Genomic DNA, 18,750 nt, shown 5'->3' on the forward strand with positions numbered 1-18,750 from the left:
GCAAATATTATACTGCCTTTGGGCTTTAGCCAGGGGGAGGGTTGGGACAGCAGCCACAGGGTGGAGCGGGGCTCAAGGCTGCAGGTGGGTGGTGGGGATCAGGGCTTCTGACCCTGAGGCGCACAGGGCCTCAGGGCTTTAGATCGAGGCAGAGCTTTGGGGCTTCAGCCCCGTGGCTCTGTTTCCAGCTTCAGTCCTGCAGGGGATGGGGGGCTTGGGGCTTTAGCTACAAGGGAAGCGCCAGTTTCAGCCCCCGCACTCCCGCTTCTAGCTAAAGCCCTGAGCCCTGGCCCTCCCCCCCCTCGCTGAAGCCAGGAGTGGAGCCATGGGGAACCCCAAGTCCCAGTGCCCCCCGCAGGGCTGAAGCCAGGAATAGAGCTGTGGGGCTGAAGCCCTAAGCCCTGGTGCTCCCCCAGCTCTAAAGCGCTGAGCCCCAGTGCTCCCGCTAGGCAGAAGCCCTGGCCTGGAGTGCCAAAGGTCAGAAGCCTCAATTCCCCTTCCCCTGCAACTGCCGCCCCAACCCTATGTGGGGTTGAAGTCCATAATAAGTATTTCTTCAGAGTTAGGGACAACCTCCATTCCCAAGGTGTCCGTAACTCGGAGGTTTTACTGTATTGCAGCATAGTGCACTCCAGCATTTTCTTTTTGTCCTTCAAACCCCTGTAAAGCAATTTCCAATGTGTTGAAGGTATCAGAATATGAAGGGATGTTGACTTTGTTCTTCATCAGCATCACTTTTGTTATGTGATTTGTTTTCTGTCAGGAAAAATAGTTTGTATTCAGAAGATTGGTATTTGGAAAATTGAGGCTCTCCTGTACTTGGAGAGAGACTGAACGTGATGCACAACGCTACACTAAAGTGCTCAAAAATGAAAATAGTATTGTTGTTCAGAGATGCGCTTGAACCATGGACCCAAACTTTGTGGGATTTCGGATCTGGTTCCTGATGGAACTGTTGTGGTTTAGCCCTCTTTCTATTTGCACAGAGGGCTTGGAAAAATAATAGTGCTAAAGGTTATTATTTAAATAAATGTGACTCTCCAGGTTCTACATATAACCCAACTCCATAAACCCTAAACACAGATTACTCATTTAACAACCCAATGTAAATAATCTTCATTGTCCAATTACCCCATATCTCTCAACTCAGCCTCTCCTGGCAAACTGAGTTCAGCTCAGCACAGATTGACAGAGCCAGAAGAGTACCCAGAAGTCACCTACTACAGGACAGGCCCAACAAAGAAAACAACAGAACGCCACTAGCCATCACCTTCAGCCCCCAACTAAAACCCCTCCAACGCATCATCAAGGATCTACAACCTATCCTGAAGGACGAGCCATCGCTCTCTCAGATCTTGGGAGACAGACCAGTCCTTGCTTACAGACAGCCCCCCAATCTGAAGCAAATACTCACCAGCAACCACACACCACACAACAGAACCACTAACCCAGGAACCTATCCTTGCAACAAAGCCCGTTGCCAACTCTGTCCACATATCTATTCAGGGGATACCATCATAGGGCCTAATCACATCAGCCACACTATCAGAGGCTCGTTCACCTGCGCATCTACCAATGTGATATATGCCATCATGTGCCAGCAATGCCCCTCTGCCATGTACATTGGCCAAACTGGACAGTCTCTACGTAAAAGAATGAATGGACACAAATCAGACGTCAAGAATTATAACATTCAAAAACCAGTTGGAGAACACTTCAATCTCTCTGGTCACTCGATCACAGACCTAAGAGTGGCTATACTTCAACAAAAAAGCTTCAAAAACAGACTCCAACGAGAGACTGCTGAATTGGAATTAATTTGCAAACTGGATACAATTAACTTAGGCTTGAATAGAGACTGGGAATGGATGAGTCATTACACAAAGTAAAACTATTTCCCCATGGTCTTTCTCCCTCCCACCCCACCCCCCACTGTTCCTCTGATATTCTTGTTAACTGCTGGAATTAGCCTACCTGCTTGTCACCATGAAAGGTTTTCCTCCTTCCCCCCCCTGCTGTTGGTGATGGCTTATCTTAAGTGATCACTCTCCTTACAGTGTGTATGATAAACCCATTGTTTCATGTTCTCTGTGTGTGTGTATATAAATCTCTCCTCTGTTTTTTCCACCAAATGCATCCGATGAAGTGAGCTGTAGCTCACGAAAGCTTATGCTCTAATAAATTTGTTAGTCTCTAAGGTGCCACAAGTACTCCTTTTCTTTTTGAGTTCAGCTGTATGCAGGGGCAAGAGCGTTCCAGGCTCAGAACAGAAAGTACAGTTCCCTATACTCCAGTCCTATTCCCCTGCTACGCAGCACTGCTGTGGAATCAAAGAAGGAAAGAGGTGGTCTCTCAAGGAGCCAGGTCCCAAATTATTTACAAGTCAAAACCAAATGCTGCCCTGCTTTCCAACCATTTAAGCATGTGCCTTGCCCTATTGATTCCATTAGGAATACTCAGATGGCTGTAGTTAAGCAACTGTTTAAGAGTTGGTATGACTGGGGGCCTCATTACATACTTTTTATTTTTAAATTATTTAAGTGCTAAAATTATTAAAGCATTATGTACTAAAAAGCGCTGTACAAGTTCTATAAATTATTATATTTTATATATATACACACACACAAATACACCTACTTGTTCTAGGCCCCTTGACAATTTTCAAAATTAAAAATCAATGTTTAAAAATATAACCATCCAGTACCAATCTGAATCCCAAAATCAACTGGCCTTTACCTAAGAATATACAACTCGCCCTTTGCAGAGACCTCAACCCCGGTATATGATTCAGCTACCTTCAAAATCCCAGAAAACCAGGTGGACTCTGCAACATGCCTTAAAGGCTGATAGCCTTGAGTTATTTTGGTCCAAGAATTAAATAACTTGAAAAGAGAACTTGCTATCCTCCATAGGGGCTAAATATTTATTAGTAATAACAACAAAACATTTAACAAAGACAAGGACCAGGGCCCTCAACCTTGTTGACAGCTGAACGTGCAGGGCCATCCCTTGTCCAGGTGGAGCACAGTGGGGGAGGGGGCCGCAAAGGCCCACCTGTATGGATCAGCTGGTGTGATCCCACATCAAACCCTAGGAATTAGGATGAAGGCAAAGTCCGCCCCTGCTGTATGGCAAAGTTAGAGCTACAGTGCAGTTCCCCAAGTCTGCTACTCTAGCCTGTGGGCTGGAAGAGCAACTTAGTCCCTCCACACCACTTACAGGTGATGACAGGACTACTGTGTCTCATCTCCTGGATTGAACACAACACCTCACTTTACAAACCTGGCACAAAGAATCCCTCCATGGACCACATTGATATAGAGCCCCCTGCCATGCACCCTCATCACAGGCCTGGGTGGCGCAGAAGTCCTCATGCATACCTGCCTCATCAGTATGAATATCACCCCGGCCCCTGATCCTGCAGTCAGCTCCAGGTGAGGTTTGTAGGGAGTAGGGCTTTGTGTAGGCTCAAGCCTCTGTACACGCAGATTTCACTGCAGGATCAGGGCCTGTGAGTGTGATCTGCAAAGTACTTTAAAATGCAAAGCACTGTGCAGTGATGAATGTGATTCACATTAATGAAGCTTACTTTAAAAAAAACCCTATGATATAAATGTTAAATAGTATTAAAGCATCCTAAAACAAACAGCATGTGTGGGGCTAGACATTATTATCAATAAGGCATTTTATATTAAACAAGGAAGCTGTACCCTGATCTAACTGGATCGAGGCAGGTGCTCCCCTGAGCATGGGTGGAGTCCTGGAATCAGCCCATTCAGAATCAATTGTACGATCGGGGCCCAAATGCCATTGTTAATAATAAATGAAGAAAAGAGTTTAAAACAATAAAGCATTAAATACATGCTAAATGCTAATGTTATGAAGTGCATTGGACATGAAACATATTCTGGAGGAGCTTAAAATGCGATCAACAATAAAACCACACTACCCAGCATTATTGCCCTGTGCAGGCTGTTTCATGGCTGCCTGGGTGCATGTGCATGGTCTTAAGGGAATGTCTCTTTTTCAGTACTGGGACCCCAGCGTCCACCCCCACTCCTCCTTGCTTGCTTTTCTGGCAGCTGCTGGTTTGTACATCATTCATAATAAGACAACACCACCTGGCAGCATGGCTTAGTGTAAAGGGTTGCCAGGCCTTGGGAGTGTGTGTTCCTCGAGGCAGGGGAGGGTCGCTCCCTGAATGCTTCCCCTTCCATACACGCTGCTTGCTTTGCGTTGTGTAGTCTTAATAATAAAACAATCCTGGGCAATATTGCCCGATACAGCTTGCTGCAAGGTGTGTGTGAAGAGTGAGGTCTCCCTTCACTGTATTAGACCCCCGTGTCGTTCCCCCCCCCCCCGGCCCTCACCCTGCTGCATGCTGACAGTCTGTATATTCTTAATAATAAACAGTGCCTGGCAATATTGCCTTATGGAACTGGCTGGCCGGGCATGAAGAAGGAGGGTCACCCCGCGCCCTACTGGCCCTCGGTGTCCCCCACTCCTCCTGCTTGCTTAGCTGGTGGGGTGCACAGTGCATCATAATACAGGAGCCCTGCTTGGCCACATGGCCTTGCTGCAAGGTGCTGGGAAGGGGTGTGACAGGGAAGGCGGGGGGGGGGGGAGGAAAGGGGGGGGGTCTCTCTCTCCCCTGCCCCGGGAACCCCAATCTCCCGCTCTGCACCCTCCCGGTGGCTTTGTGTGTGTGTGTGTGTGTGTGTGTGTGGGTGGGTGGGTGGGTGGGTGGGGGAGGGGGTGTGAAAAGGGGAGGGTCTCCCCTCCCCTTACGGCGGGGCTGGTGCGGGGCCACGGCCGCCGCCCGGCCTCCCCCCCCCCAGCCCGGTCTCTCTCCCATTTCCGTGCGGCTGGCCACCCCCCCCCAGCGCGGAGTGTCTGAGAGCCGTTGGCTGCTCTGAACCGTTTGGCTCCTTCCCTTAGTAACAGCTTGTACATTTGCCTCGATTCCTCTTCAATCTCAATCACACACACACACACACACAGAGAGAGAGAGAGATTACCGCCCCCCGCCCCCCCCCCCCGGGACTTAATCTCTCAGCCCTGCCCCCCTCCCCTCCCCTCCCCTCCCCCCCCTCTGGCTTGGGATATAATTGAATATCACAGCGCGCTTTGGTGGCTGGTCATTCGCCCCCTCCCCTCCCCTCCCCCCCCCCTTTTTTTTTGTTTTGTTTTGTTTTTTTTTCTATTTTTTTTTTTTTTTTTTTGCTTGGAGTGGGGCACCTCAGCTGAGAGGGCGCTGGTATGTGCCTCTAGCTGGGTAAAGAGGAGGAAACCCAGGGTGCATTTCTTTTGCCTCCATTGCAAAGGAAAAGGGGGGAGGGCAAAAGCAGCCACTCAGCCATCAACTGCAAGGTAAGGACTTGGGGTGTGTGTGTGTGTTTTGCACCAGCATTTAACCTCTCCTGGGCTGCATCAAGTGCATCCAAGGCGAGGGGGGGGGTTATTATGGAGCTTCTTTGGGGTGGGGGGCGGGGAGGGCTTTGGGGAAGTGATCAGGGCTGGGGGGGGGGGAGGGAGCTGTGTTTGTCTGTGCTAGTTGGGATGGGGGATGGGCCCCAGTGTAACCTGTCTTTATTTTTCAACTGGGTTCTTCCCCCCCCCCCTTTTTTTTTAAAAAAAAAAAAAAAACCAAACAAACCACAAAACAAAACATGTATTTTTGGGAGCTGGTGGTTTTAATTGTACATGGCACCTCTTTTAAAAGCTCGTGGGGGGGGGGGCCTTTCTTGCCCCTCTTCCCCCCTTTCTTGTTTTTCCCCTCCCCCTTTCTCCTCTTTTGGATTTGATTTTAAAGGCTTTAAGGGGGGGGGGGGAGAAAGAAATTTGCACAAATTGAATCGAGGAGCCATCATGAGGCAGGCTGGTTTATAGCCTATTTTTAGGCTGATCTTTGTAAAGAAGGAGAAGAATCTTCCCCCCACCCCCCGTGCATATTTACTGCCTCCTAAAACCGGGGGGGGGGAGGGGAAGACCACCCCAAAGTGTGACCTTAGGTCTGTATTTATTTTGCAGTCGGTTTATGGTTTGTGTCTGCAATATATAATGTTAAGAAAAGCTTGGGGAGAAATGTGCTTGTGTCTGAACTCATGCTGGAATGGGGGAGGGGAATCTGTGTCCACACTTTTCTCTGTGTGATTTTTTTTTTTTTTTTTTTAAATTTCCTTTTCAACTGTGTATGTTGTTTTCGTTTGTAACTTAGAGGGGTGTGTTTCCTTTTTGTTTAACTCCCCTGGAGATGTAGCCCTGGATTTAAAAGAAGAAAATATCTGTAGATGTAATTTTTTGTTTTAAAAGTGTAAAGGGCCAAAGTTTTATTGTTGATCAGTTTCCTGTTAAGTTCTGGGAGGAACATGATCACATCTTCTTTTACAGGGTAAGGGCCACATGTAAAAGACAAAACATGGGCCTTAGTTTATGGAAATAAGCCTTTATACCCGTTAATGGGCTGTATGTGTGTGTTTTAAACTTAATAGTATCAAATATTCAAAATGAAGCAGGCAATCTTGTTCTGTGTATTATATATTTTGAAAAGATCTTGATGCCTAAGTTATGTATTTTTCTGTGCTGTTAATTGAATATATTTATCCATTGTAAATACAAAATATGTAGTTCATTCTACCATTTAATGTAGTAATGTTAATTACATTTAATTAATGTAATGTTAAATTGTATGTTGAAGTTGTTCCATGTGAGTTAAATTTTCATCACCAAATTCCTTTATAAGGAAAACTTATAAGATAATAGTCTCTTTATTGAGAGAGAGAGAGAGAGAGAGTTGTGCTTCATGGCAGAGTCTTGTTGCTTGAGATTGCATGTTGCGTTTTCAAGATAAAGTTTTATCTGTAGGTTGCTGTGTAGGATTGCAGAGTGAAGTTTGCTCATAGAGTTTTTACTATCAGATGTACCTAACATCCTCATTTTGCTGTCTGTATAAATCAAGACTTAACTGATTTATGGAAGAGATCACAAAATATACTCATTCTTTGCTGTTAAAGCATGGGAGGTAAAGAGTCATGATCTGGAAAATTCAGTCTTGTCACATAAAAATTAGCTGAGCCTGATTGCTGATACCTTACTGATCTAGTATATATTTGAGGACAAAGACAAAGGAAGGGTCTTTATTATAGATGGGCCATGCTCTCTGGATACTGACTTTGGGCTTTAGGTAGGGCCTATCTAGAGAAAAGTGCTACTGGCAGAATTCATGTTTGGATTTTGAATAATGCCTGAAGTTTTAGGGCTGTCCAAGTTTTGGGCCTTGATTGTGCAGTGAACTTTAGAAAAGCTCAGATATCTGGCCTTGGTTTAGACATCTCCATATTCATCTTTTCAGCATATAGTTCAAATTTATTAAGGCTCAGATCCTGGAAACACTTATGCAGGTGCTTAACTTTAACCACAAGAGTAGTCCCATTGGTTTTAATGAGACTATTCATGAGCTTAAAGTTAAGCATGTGTTTAGATGTTTGAAGGATCAGAGCCTGAGGTTTAAAAAAAGCTTTACTGTCAAGGTAAATCTGCTTAGTACGCTGTCGGTGTTATGTAAATAATAATAAACATTCTATGGTTTCCCAAAGTGATTTTTTTTTTCTTTTTGTCAAGATCTAATGAAATAACACTGTATTTTATTCGTAATCACAGATCATGAGAGTGTAGTCTCAGGTAGTCTCTTAAATTTTGTTAGTTAGGGAAGTGCAGACTTGTCTCCATGACCACATGGTTCATAAGGGATTGTATCTTGGGAACTTTGTGGCAGGTCTCCTAAAATAGTATTCTGAACACCTGGAAAATATTTAGCATTCACTCCATAAGGGAAGGGGGAGAGGAAGGAAATACAACTTAAACATGTAAGAGTAGTTGGGACTTGGGTTAGTAATTTTAGAATATACAAGAGTTTACAGTTGATTTTGTTCATTTAAATGTTCCTCTGCTTCGTTGAGAGTAATAAATGCTGATCAAAATTATTAGATCTATTTGCTGCTCAAGGTCCCTCCCCCTTAAAAACTGTTACATATTCTTTCAGAAAATTACAAATGCCGCTTATCGTTTTTTCTTCCAATGATTGATATTTCCTACATTGCTGTGAAGTTATAAAGCATTATGTAAGTGCTAAGTATTGTAAAACTTAACTTGTGACTTTGTAATCATTACCGCTCAGATAGATGTGATGGTAGAGAGCATTGTTAAATCCTACAAACGTGAGGAGCTGGATGGAGTAAGTTGAAATGGTCAAAACATGAAATATATATATAGTGTGTGTGTGTGTGTGTGTGTATATACATACACTTTGTTTTCAGTTAAGTTTTTCAATAAGGAAGAACAGATCCAAGTGCATGTAAAGTAAATTGAATGGTTACTTACACAGGAGTTCACATTCAAGTCAGATGCCCGCTATTATACATGTTATAGAAGCAAATTAAGACCTAGTCCTACAAGAGGTTCCACCTGGATAGACCCATACGGAAGTCAGAAATTCTGCAAATACAATGCACATGCTTAATTTTAAGCACATCAGTGACCGCCTTAGGGTTCTGTACATGTGCATAAAGTTGATCAAGAGAGTGTTTGCAGGATCAGGGTCTAAACTATAATTTCTGTAAACTATATTGGGGGGTGTGTGTGTGAGAGAGAGAGGACTTTTTTTGGTGTGTACAATTAATTCCTACCAAAAAAATATATTTACTGCTTGTTGATTATTTCTATAGATATGGTAAAAATGCATCTGAACTAGTATCTGGTGAGTGAGGGAGTGTAAAATAAACATACAGATTATTAAAAGGTGAATGACATGACTAGTGGACCTTTTGAATAACCACTTGTTGAATAAATAAGGCTGTTCCTGTGTAGCATTGCTGTATAAATAGGGCCCTACCAAATTCATGGTCCATTTTGGTAAATTTCAGTGTCATAGGATTTTAAAAATTGTAAATTTCATGATTTCAGCTATTTAAATCTGAAATTTCATGCTGTTGTAATTGTAGGGATCCTGACCAAAAAGGAGCATGTGTGTGTGTGTGGGGGGGGGGGGGGGGCGGTCCACAAGGTTATTGCAGGTTGTATATGTGTGATACTGCTACCCTTACTTCTGTGCAGCAGCTGGTGGTGGCGCTGCCTCAGAGCAGGGCAGCTAGAGAGCAGTGGCTGCTGGCTGGGAGCCCAGCTCTGAAGGCAGTGCCGCCACTAGCTGCAGCGCAGAAGTAAGGATGACATGGCTGGTATTGCCACCTTTACTTCTGCGGAGCTTGGCCCTTGGTCAGCAGGAACCACTTTCGAGCCGCCTAGCTCTGAAGGCAGCAGCATAGAAGTAAGGGTGGCATAGTATGGTATTGCCACCCTTACTTCTGTGCTGCTGCTGGCGGGGAGCTGTCTTCAGAGCTGGGCACCTGGCCAACAGCACCGCTCTGCGGTTGCCCAGCTCTGAAAGCAGCACAGAAGTAACGATGGCTATACTGTGACCCTCCTAAAATAAACTTGTGACCCCTCCCAACTCCCTTTTGGGTCAGGACCCCCAATTTGAGAAATGCTGATCTCCCTGGTATAATCCCTATAGTACAAAGTAAAAGCCCACAAAAGACTAGATTTCATGGGGGTGGGGGAAGACCAGATTTCATGGTCCGTGACACGCTTTTCATGGCTGTGAATTTGGTAGGGCTCTAAGTATAAAATATCACATCTTCAAATGAATAGCTGAAAAAGGAATAACTACTTATGATTTCCTGTTGTAGGCTCAGGATCCACCAAAAATCTTGGCTTCCCCATGTGCAACTTTCTGAACACTTCAGTGCGTTGTTCTTTTATTTCAATTATCTTAGTTTCTATAAAGAAACTTAGAGATAACTGGTTTTTCACAGACCATGTTTCATCCGAAGATCTCAAACAAGGTAGACAGGGGACTGCTTCACTCATCATGAAAATGTAGCCCCTGTGAGATAAAATATGGCAAGATAATAAGTTGAAAATGTCTTACCCAGATGAAGCTTCAGGAGAGTCTGCAGGGTTGGGCATTTGACTGGTGCAAAAATAATTGGTCAATTAACTGGTGAAATATTGGTCAAATGTCAAAAATAGTCAAATATTTTAAACCACTTTTTTTTTTTAATAGAACAGGAACAACAGTCACAAAAAGAATAAGATTTGATGGTCCCTTGTAGGCATAACCCTAGGTACTTATGCCTTTATTACAAAATAAAAAATTAGTTAACGGAGTTATTTTAACTCAGAAAAATGGGCAATACAATGAAGTGATGTTCTGAAAAATGGAAGAATGTCACTGTGATATAATCACAAAAATAGGCCACCACGTACGTCAGGTAATTTTTGCTGGAATATTTGAAAGTTGTGTCTTCGCTATGAAAAAAGGTGTGCTCTTCGCACCAGTTAACTAATGTGGGATGAAATCCAAGGGAATACAAGGCAGTTGGTAATTTTCGTGTGAGTTAACTGGTCAAGTTCAAGACCAGGCTTCTTGGTTGTCTTGAACTTGACCTGCCATCAGGGAGCCTGGTCTTGAACTCGACCAGTTAACTCGTATCAAAACTACGTTCTGCCTTGTATTCACTTGGATTTCATCTTGCATTGGTTAACTCGAGTTAAGATCACGCTTTTTTCATAGTTCAGACAAGGCCGAAGTTGGTTTCAAAAAGTTCCAAGGGATTTTTAATGACTATGAATGGTCAGAAGTTTAGTTTTAACTATCTCTGAAAGACCTCCAGCATCATAATGCCTGATGCCTCCTAAAACAGTGATTTCGATACTGGTACTGCTACTTCACGCTCTTGTGAGACTCTTTAGGCTCTTCGTAATGAACCTCTGTTCTGGGCTTGTGATCTGGTGGCAGGAATTGGATGTGAACCAGTCCAAGTGGCATTATGGAATGTACAGTTAAATGGGAAGTGGTGTGCTTGTACAGATAAGGTGAACTGGTACTGTCGTTGGCTGAAAAACATACTGAAGGGGTTTAGGTCAGGACTGACTTGAAAGGAAGATTTCTGCTTACTGAGTCACCAACATCACAATATGGAGCACTCATTCTTCTTTTGAGGTTTTCCATGCAACTACTGAGCCATCCTGACAGATCCTAGTTTTGACATCTGAAAAGATGATCTTATACCGTGAAGCTGCTTAATGCATTTAATTTTTCTTTTTAAGAGTATGAATTAACACCTTTGCTTGGAAAAGAGAAAATCTTGGGTAGACATTGACGGTCATGTTTTCAGCGGCTGAGCCCCCTTAGCTCACTTTGAAATTTGTGGGAGCTCTGTGTGCTTAGCCTCTCTGCAAATCAAGTCCTATGTATATTTCACTGGCTTTTGCAAACTTCAGTTCGGGCTATAAGTACTATTTCTGATGGGTGTCATGATAGTGAAAGACTACTTCCCCCTCTGCAGTCTGTGACTTGAAATTTAGTGTTTATTCCATTGTTGTAATTTTTTCCCCTCTATGTTGCAAAAGAGTGATCTGATTGATATTGATGTCTAGCTGTAAACGTTCAAAATAATCCACAGAACATCCTGGGTGTCTTGTTTGTTTTGTTTTCTTTTATGATCCAAAATCCAGTTCAGCCTCTTTTCTATGTACTGCATTACGGAGAAACTCCAAATAACCTGTCTGCCATAAGCAAGCATTTTGGAATATTACTTTGGATAGCTGGAACTGCATTGCTGGACGTTTTAGTTGGTCTGCTGGAGCTGTGTATTAGCCTTCCCCACCCCCTCTGGCGAGGCAGGCAAGCAGCTGTTTTTGCAGCTGATTTTAGTGCTGCTTTTAACCCATTGGTGGAGCTGCAGAATGATTTAATCACCTCCCCAGTAGTGTAAGTTGCATTTAAAGCTCATGTTGAACTCCCACTGACATCACACTGTTGTAGATTTTATGAATTAAAACTACCAAATTGATTATGGAAACTTTTTTTTTCTTTTACATATGCAGTTGCATTGTTTGTTGGCAATGGATTGAAACTACATAGCACAGTCTCACGAAAGCTTATGCTCAAATTTGTTAGTCTCTAAGGTGCCACAAGTACTCCTTTTCTTATAACACAGTATATTTCTGGAGCCTTATTCAAGGGGAGAAATAAAATTTCACTTTACTGGTGAGTACTGCTAAGTACTGTGCCTGACATGAAAACTGTAGACCTCAGCCTTGAGAGACCCTAAATTTAACTTTTTGAATATGTTGTGTTCCCTTGACATTCAAACAGGCAACGTTAAAGTTCACGTTCTTCAGATGGGCAACCTATCATCACCAAATCCAGTGAGCTGGGGATTCTTGCAAACACAGATGCACTTGAGGTGAATGTCAATACCCCAGTGGCTCAAAAGGAAGAGTTGAGCAGGGAAAGTTGAGGGACTGTGTTGAAAGGCACTTAGTGCCAGAATGATGCTGGGTGGCCTGACTGAGGAGTGAAATTGAAGATGTTACCTTTTGTCCCTCATTTTGGAGAGGCCAGTCAATGTTTGTCTATCAGGATGATTTCTAAAAGTATTTGTTTCCCTGTACAAATAGATATCAAAGGCAGGATTTTTTTTTTTAGGTTGGCCTAGCCTCTGCCCCATTGGAGCAAATGCATTTTTGTCATTGACTTTCAATGGAGAATACTGTTGGCCCAACTCTGAGTGATCTGAATTCCTACACCAAAATATCAATACCACATTCCAAATCTGCTCAGCTAAGAAGATGACTCTCTCTATTTGAGGTTTAGCCAAAAATTGTTGGGAGAATTTAGTTTTGATGCTGCATTAATTTTTTTTCTGTCTAGGTTTTGGGTGGTAAAGGAGGTCAGTGACAAAAATTAGGTTTAGAAGTTCTTGAGCATTATTTGTCCCATATGAGGTTAAAGGAAGTATTGGTGGCTCTCCATTTGGCAATAAATCCTTCTGTCTGCAGTGTTTTGTACAGAGACTACTACTATTAAACAATGAATCATAGCTAATTTTTGTATGGATGTCAACATTCTTATTATATTGCACAGGTTCCTGCTGGGAGTCTTAACATAAACACATATCCCTAAATAAAAGCTTTTAAACCTAGATTTTACTTGGAATGTCCTTTTACAAAAATACAGAACTTGCTGTGGTTATCTGCAGGAACCTTTCACATCCTATTTTTCAAGTGTATTTTCAAATTTAATACTGTAGTGACTTTTTTAATATTTTTTTTTTTTCAAATTCACTGCACAGATGTAGATAATGCAAAAGGCAGAGAAACATTTGACATCAGCATTGATAAACAGCTTGCCAAACAAGTTATGGCAGGGGTGGGCAAACGTTTTGGCCCGAGGGCCACATCGGGGTGTGAAATTTTATGGAGGGCCGGGTAGAGAAGGCTGTGCACCCCAAACAGCCTGGCCCCATCCCCTATTCACCCCCTCCCACTTCCTGCCCCTGACTGTCCCCCTCACAACCTCCAACACATCCAAGCCCCCTGCTCCTTGTCCCCTGACTGCCCCCTCCTGGGACCCCCTGGCCCCGAACTGCCCCCCAGGGGATGGGGGTTCGATGGGGGTGGGATCCTGGGCTGTCCTGACCCCTATCCACACCCCCATCAGACCCCCCCAGGATTTCTATGCCCTATCCAACCTCCCCCTGTCCTCTGACTGCCCCCCGGGACTCCTTACTCAACCTTGCACCGTCACGTGCACGCCACTGCCGCCCCCTTACCATGCCGCTCAGAGCGGCAGGAGCTCGGAGGCCTATTGCCTGCGCAGCGGCGTGGCTGCGGGGCAGGGGGAACAGCGGGGGAGGGCTAGGGACTAGCCTCCTGGGCCAGGAGCTCAGGGGCTGGGCAGGACGTCCTGCGGGCCAGAGTTTGCCCACCTCTGAGTTATGGTAACAACATATATTATGGTAGCAACACATTAGCTGTTTCTAACTGCTAATATAACACCCTGATATGGATTACAGAAACAGGCTGCACCTTGATTTGAACAGGCTAATTGTGTAGAGATAGCACTTGATTCTCTTTTCATTTTGGGTGTGTGGTAACCCACCTACATGTAGCAATTCTTTGATATTTCTTGTTTCAATTCTGAATTCATTGCACTGTGTAAGCAGAAAGAGTTTATAGCAACATAAGCTCAATGTTTTAAAGTGAAATACCACTCAGGCTATAAATTCCAAAGAAATTGCCCACCAAGCAGTTTTAGATAGGTTTGATGTGGCACAAAAAGAGATCTGCTGCTAAATTTAAAGATTAACATAAACCAACAATTTTATCTCAAGGACACTCACTCACCATTACTGGAAACAATTTGCTCGTACATTGGTGAGTTGTAGACCCCACCTTCATCTTTTCATTATTGCATCTGCTACTTGTGTAGATTGTAAAATGTCTTTGGGTGCCTTACTGGAAATATCCTTGCATTTATGTGCTTCATGTTGGCAAAATCCATGTTGTTTGGTTCTTCCAGTGTCTCCCCATATTAGGTTATTTTTATAAGGTTTATTTATTCCAGTTCATCAAGTACCTATGCAAAGTTCTCAGAGCTTTCTTACTCTGTACATGCTGTATTCATTATATCTTAGACTCTCAAAGACTCTCCACCATCAAAAAAACCTTGCATACTCAGACCATTCAACAGCCCCATTGAGCTTTCCATGCACCATAAATAACATCCACTTTTCATCTTCAAGTACACAAAAAATGGGGATTGGTCCTGCTTTGAGCAGGGGGTTGGACTAGATGATCTCCTGAGGTCCCTTCCAACCCTGATGTTCTGTGATTCTGTGATTCAATGAAAAGGTTGTTACAAGGAGGAGGGAGGAAAAATTGTTCTCTTTAACCTCTGAGGATCGGACAAGAAGCAATAGGCTTAAATTGCAGCAAGAGTGGTTTAGGTTCAACGTTGGGGAAAAACTTCCTGTCAGAGTGGTTAAACGCTGGAATAAATTGCCTAGGAAGGTTGTGGAATCTCCATCATTGGAGATTTTTAAGAGCAGGTTAGACAAACACCTGTCAAGAGATAGTCCTGCCATGAGTTCAGGGAACTGGACTAGATGACCTCTTGAGGTCCCTTCCAGTCCTGTGATCCTATGATTCTATCTTATGGGTGAACAGATAGGCCTTACTACATGCCCCAAAGGCTAACAAACCCGCGTTCTCTGGGTGGGTCAGGTGGCTATTACTAGCTATTTCCACTGAATATTCTTGAGTTTAAAACAGGAGAGGACAAACATCAAGCAAGCAGTGTTATCCCGAGGTCCTGGCCTGATCAGTATTGGTTAGGCATCACCTGAGAGAGAGGCATGTTGATTGCTCAGGAGTATGAAGTAAAAAAGTAACTTTCTGGATGTTGTTTATATTGACTAGGGCTCATCAAAGGATTTTAAAAAAATTAGATGAAAAATGGGGAGGGGGCAATAACTTACAAATATATTATCTACTTTCTGACTAACTTTTTTAATACTGTGGCTCCATACCACAGACTGAGCTGGTATGTCACCTAGCATATCGGATATCTGTTAGTACTAGTCCTTCTGTTATATGGGCTGAGATGTTTTGCTTTTGTCATTTTAAATTACCAAAACTGTTAACATTAAGGGACAGTCTTCAGCTGGACCCCACTGAAGAACTGAAAAACTTGCAGGCATGTCACTGGAATTTGTAAAATCCTGTTTGTGTATGCATTTATTAGCATGTTCAGTTGAGCTTCCCATCCCTTTTCCATGTCTAACTACTGCATTTTGGAATATGTAGTTCGTGTTTTTTCATAGTACAAAAGAGAGAGACAGCACTTTTGTGATTTGATTTGGAGAGACTGAATGAAAAATGACTTGCACTTTACTTGCTTTGACAGTAGTATAAATGGCAAAAGCCTGTCAGTGTAATGTTGGTTTTGAAACACACCAATTTCTGTTCACACATTGCTTATTCCAGGAGAATCTAGACTTAATATTAAAGCTTTAAAGTTTTTTTTTTTTTCTCTTTTTCGGAAAGACATATACCTACTTCTGTGCCAATTAACACCATCCCTCATTTCCCTGCCTCCCCCCCCCAAAACAAACAAACCCCAAATAAAACCATTACATACCCAGCAAAAACATTGTGGCAAAATGTTGTTTCATTTCTGTCTCTCCCCAAAACTCACCCCCATTTGCCATCTGCCAGTGATGAGCTTTCTATTGTTTGCTGAATAAATGAATGAATAAATAAAATGAAGTTAATAGACCTAAAACTTCCATGTCTCTCTTGGCATTTTACATTTCTTTCTGTTCTTTTCCTCAGCCTCATTCACTTCTTCCACCACCCCCTTTCTGCCTTTTTCTCTCAGTTCTCTCATTTCCTGTTATCATTTTGTCTTTCCTGTATTTCTTTGTTAATATAAAGGCTTTCCCTGGCCGTTCTTGTATTTGACACTCTTAAGACAAAACTGTCCTCTCACCTTATGCTCTGTTTACTGTTGTATGGTTTCTCTGCCCTACTCTTTCTGTCTTCTCTCCTTCCCCGAACTTATCTGCCCTCTCTTCCCCAGTCCAATTTATGCATGTGGAAGTGGTCTTGTGCAGTCTTTGAATCAATGGGAATTTTGCTGTGTGTAAAGACAGCAAAATCGGGCATTCTTCCTGCACTGTGTCATGCTGTTTAATTTCATTGCGTGTTGCAGACTGAAACTTACTGGAGACATTAGTAAGTTTCATTCAGCAGCCTGTGTTGCAGATGGTATGCTGATGCGCAGAGACTAAGATGTGGAGTGGGGCAGCTATGAAAGGAAACAGAGTTGGCTACTTTTGGTAATGTCTTTTATTTAATAAAAATAAACATCCCTTCTGGCACTAAGGGTTGATCCAACTCCAATTAAAGTCAACAGGAGACTTTAATGGGAGTTAGCTGGGACCTTAGTAGGAATTTCAAAAGCTGCACTGGATTAAATGAAAGCCTTTTGGTGTTTTTCTTTTTTGAGCAGTTTAGTCCCATGCTTTTTAGCATAAGGATTGTTTAAGAAGTGACATTCAGGTTCTGACTTAAAGCAACAAAAGTCAAGTCAGCCATAATGAATTCAGTCATAGTCTCACTTAGTTTGTATTATGGTAGTATCTAGAAGCCACAATCAGGATTGGTGCCCCATTGTTCTAAGTGTTGTAGAACTTGACCATGGAAACTGAAGTCTGTAAACTGACTCCTTTAGTATGGGCCTCAACCAGCAAAGATCAATTTGTGGAATTGCAGCTATAATGTTGGAGGATCGTCTCCAAAGGGCCCACAGTCTGTGTCCAGGAAGTGCAGTAATGCCTGGAATACTCTGCTTAATGTTTAATCTTGAGAAAGTGACCACTTCTGATGGGTAGTTGTCCAGAAACCAAAGAAAATAAAAGGGGGAAAAATTGATAGGTCATAAACCTAGCAAAACCTTTTCTGATGTTGAGTGTGTGCCTTTCTCTGAAATATACACAACCATCACAGGAGAGAAAATAAGATGTACTTTGAAAGAAGGCAGTAAAAATGGTTTTTACTTGAACGTATTTAAAATATAATTGTAAGCTTTCTGGTGCAGAGACAGTGTCAACACATGACATAAAAATATCACTAGCCGCCAATAGGTCATAGACTCTACATAGATTACTGTTGTTGCAATACCGCACTCTTGCCACTTACAAACTTCCATATTCAGGAGTATATAATGTAGAAGCTTGCTCCAGCCAGAAACTTGGCATGTAAAGTCTCTGGGTGTAATCAGGCAGTCGTATTCAGGTAAAAAATCCCATTGGAATTGATGGGAATTTTGCCTGAGTAAGAACTGAAGGATTGGATCCTCTGCCTGGCAGTAATTTTATTTATTATTTTGTTGTTTTTTTCATTTCTGAGGCTTGGCCTATACTAAAGGGTTAGGTTGATGTAAGCTGCCTTTCGTCAATCTCTAGCCATGGAAGTGTGTTCACATAAATTTGACTCCCACCGACATAAGTCCCTCTAAACCAGGGGTCTCAAGCACGTGGCCAGTGGGGCTATTTCCTATGGTCCGCCAAGCTCCCTGTGCCCACCCCCAGGTCAGGGGTGTGCAAGCTACAGCCCGCGAACTGGATCCGGCCTGCGGGATTATCCCCCGTGGTGCCGCGAGCCCTGCGCCGCTCCCTGAAGCAGCTGGCAGCAAGTCCTTGCGGCCAGGAGGGGAGAAGAGGGCTCTGTGTGTTGCTTTCACCTCCAGGCACCGCCCCCCCCCCCGCAGTTCCAATTGGCTGCGGACCGCAGCCAGTGGAAGCTTCGGGGGAGGTAGCTGGAGGAGCAGCAAGAGCAGCGCACGGAGCTCTCTGCACCTCCCCTTCCCCCGGGGCTGTAGGGACATGGTTCCGGCTGCTTCCCGGAGTGGGAGTGGGGTCAGGGATGGGGCCAGGGCAGGCAGGCACCTCTGCCACTCCAGAGCCACTCTAAGTGGTGCTGGGCCGGAGCCTGCACCCCAAACCCCTCCTGCACCCCACACCCCAATGCCCTGCCCTGAGCCTCCTGCCACACCCCGCACCCCTCATGCACCCCAACCCCATGCTCTGAGCCCCGTGCCGCACCCTGGACCCCTCACCCCTCCTGCACTCCACACCCCAACTCCCTGCCCTGAGTCCCCTGCTGCACCCTGCACACCTCTGGCACCTCAACTCCCTGCTCTTAGCCCCTGCCACACCTCGCACCCCTCCTGCTCCCCCTGGGGGCAGAGTTGTGGTGGGGACTTCGGGGAAGGGGGGCTTCTTTTGTCGACATAGTTAGTGCTTCTTGGGGAGGTGGAGTACCTATGCTGATGGGAGAAGC

General features: G+C 43.9%; 1 protein-coding gene across 10 annotated transcripts in view; it reads left to right on the plus strand.

Moving 5' to 3' along the window:
* Nucleotides 1–4,811: 4,811 nt before the first annotated feature.
* Nucleotides 4,812–18,750, plus strand: part of TBL1XR1 (TBL1X receptor 1) — a 178,271-nt gene continuing 164,332 nt past the window's right edge. For 4 of the 10 annotated variants that reach the window (XM_043491677.1, XM_043491676.1, XM_038415491.2 and 1 more), the window contains exon 1: nt 5,129–5,370. The gene's annotated coding sequence lies outside the window, so the exon portion shown is untranslated. Of the gene's footprint in view, nt 5,371–18,750 lie in introns of all 10 variants that reach the window. The other 6 variants (XM_038415488.2, XM_038415492.2, XM_043491679.1 and 3 more) reach the window with 6 other exon arrangements.

Source organism: Dermochelys coriacea, chromosome 9 (genome assembly GCF_009764565.3).
Source record: "Dermochelys coriacea isolate rDerCor1 chromosome 9, rDerCor1.pri.v4, whole genome shotgun sequence".
Classification (NCBI taxonomy): domain Eukaryota; kingdom Metazoa; phylum Chordata; order Testudines; family Dermochelyidae; genus Dermochelys; species Dermochelys coriacea.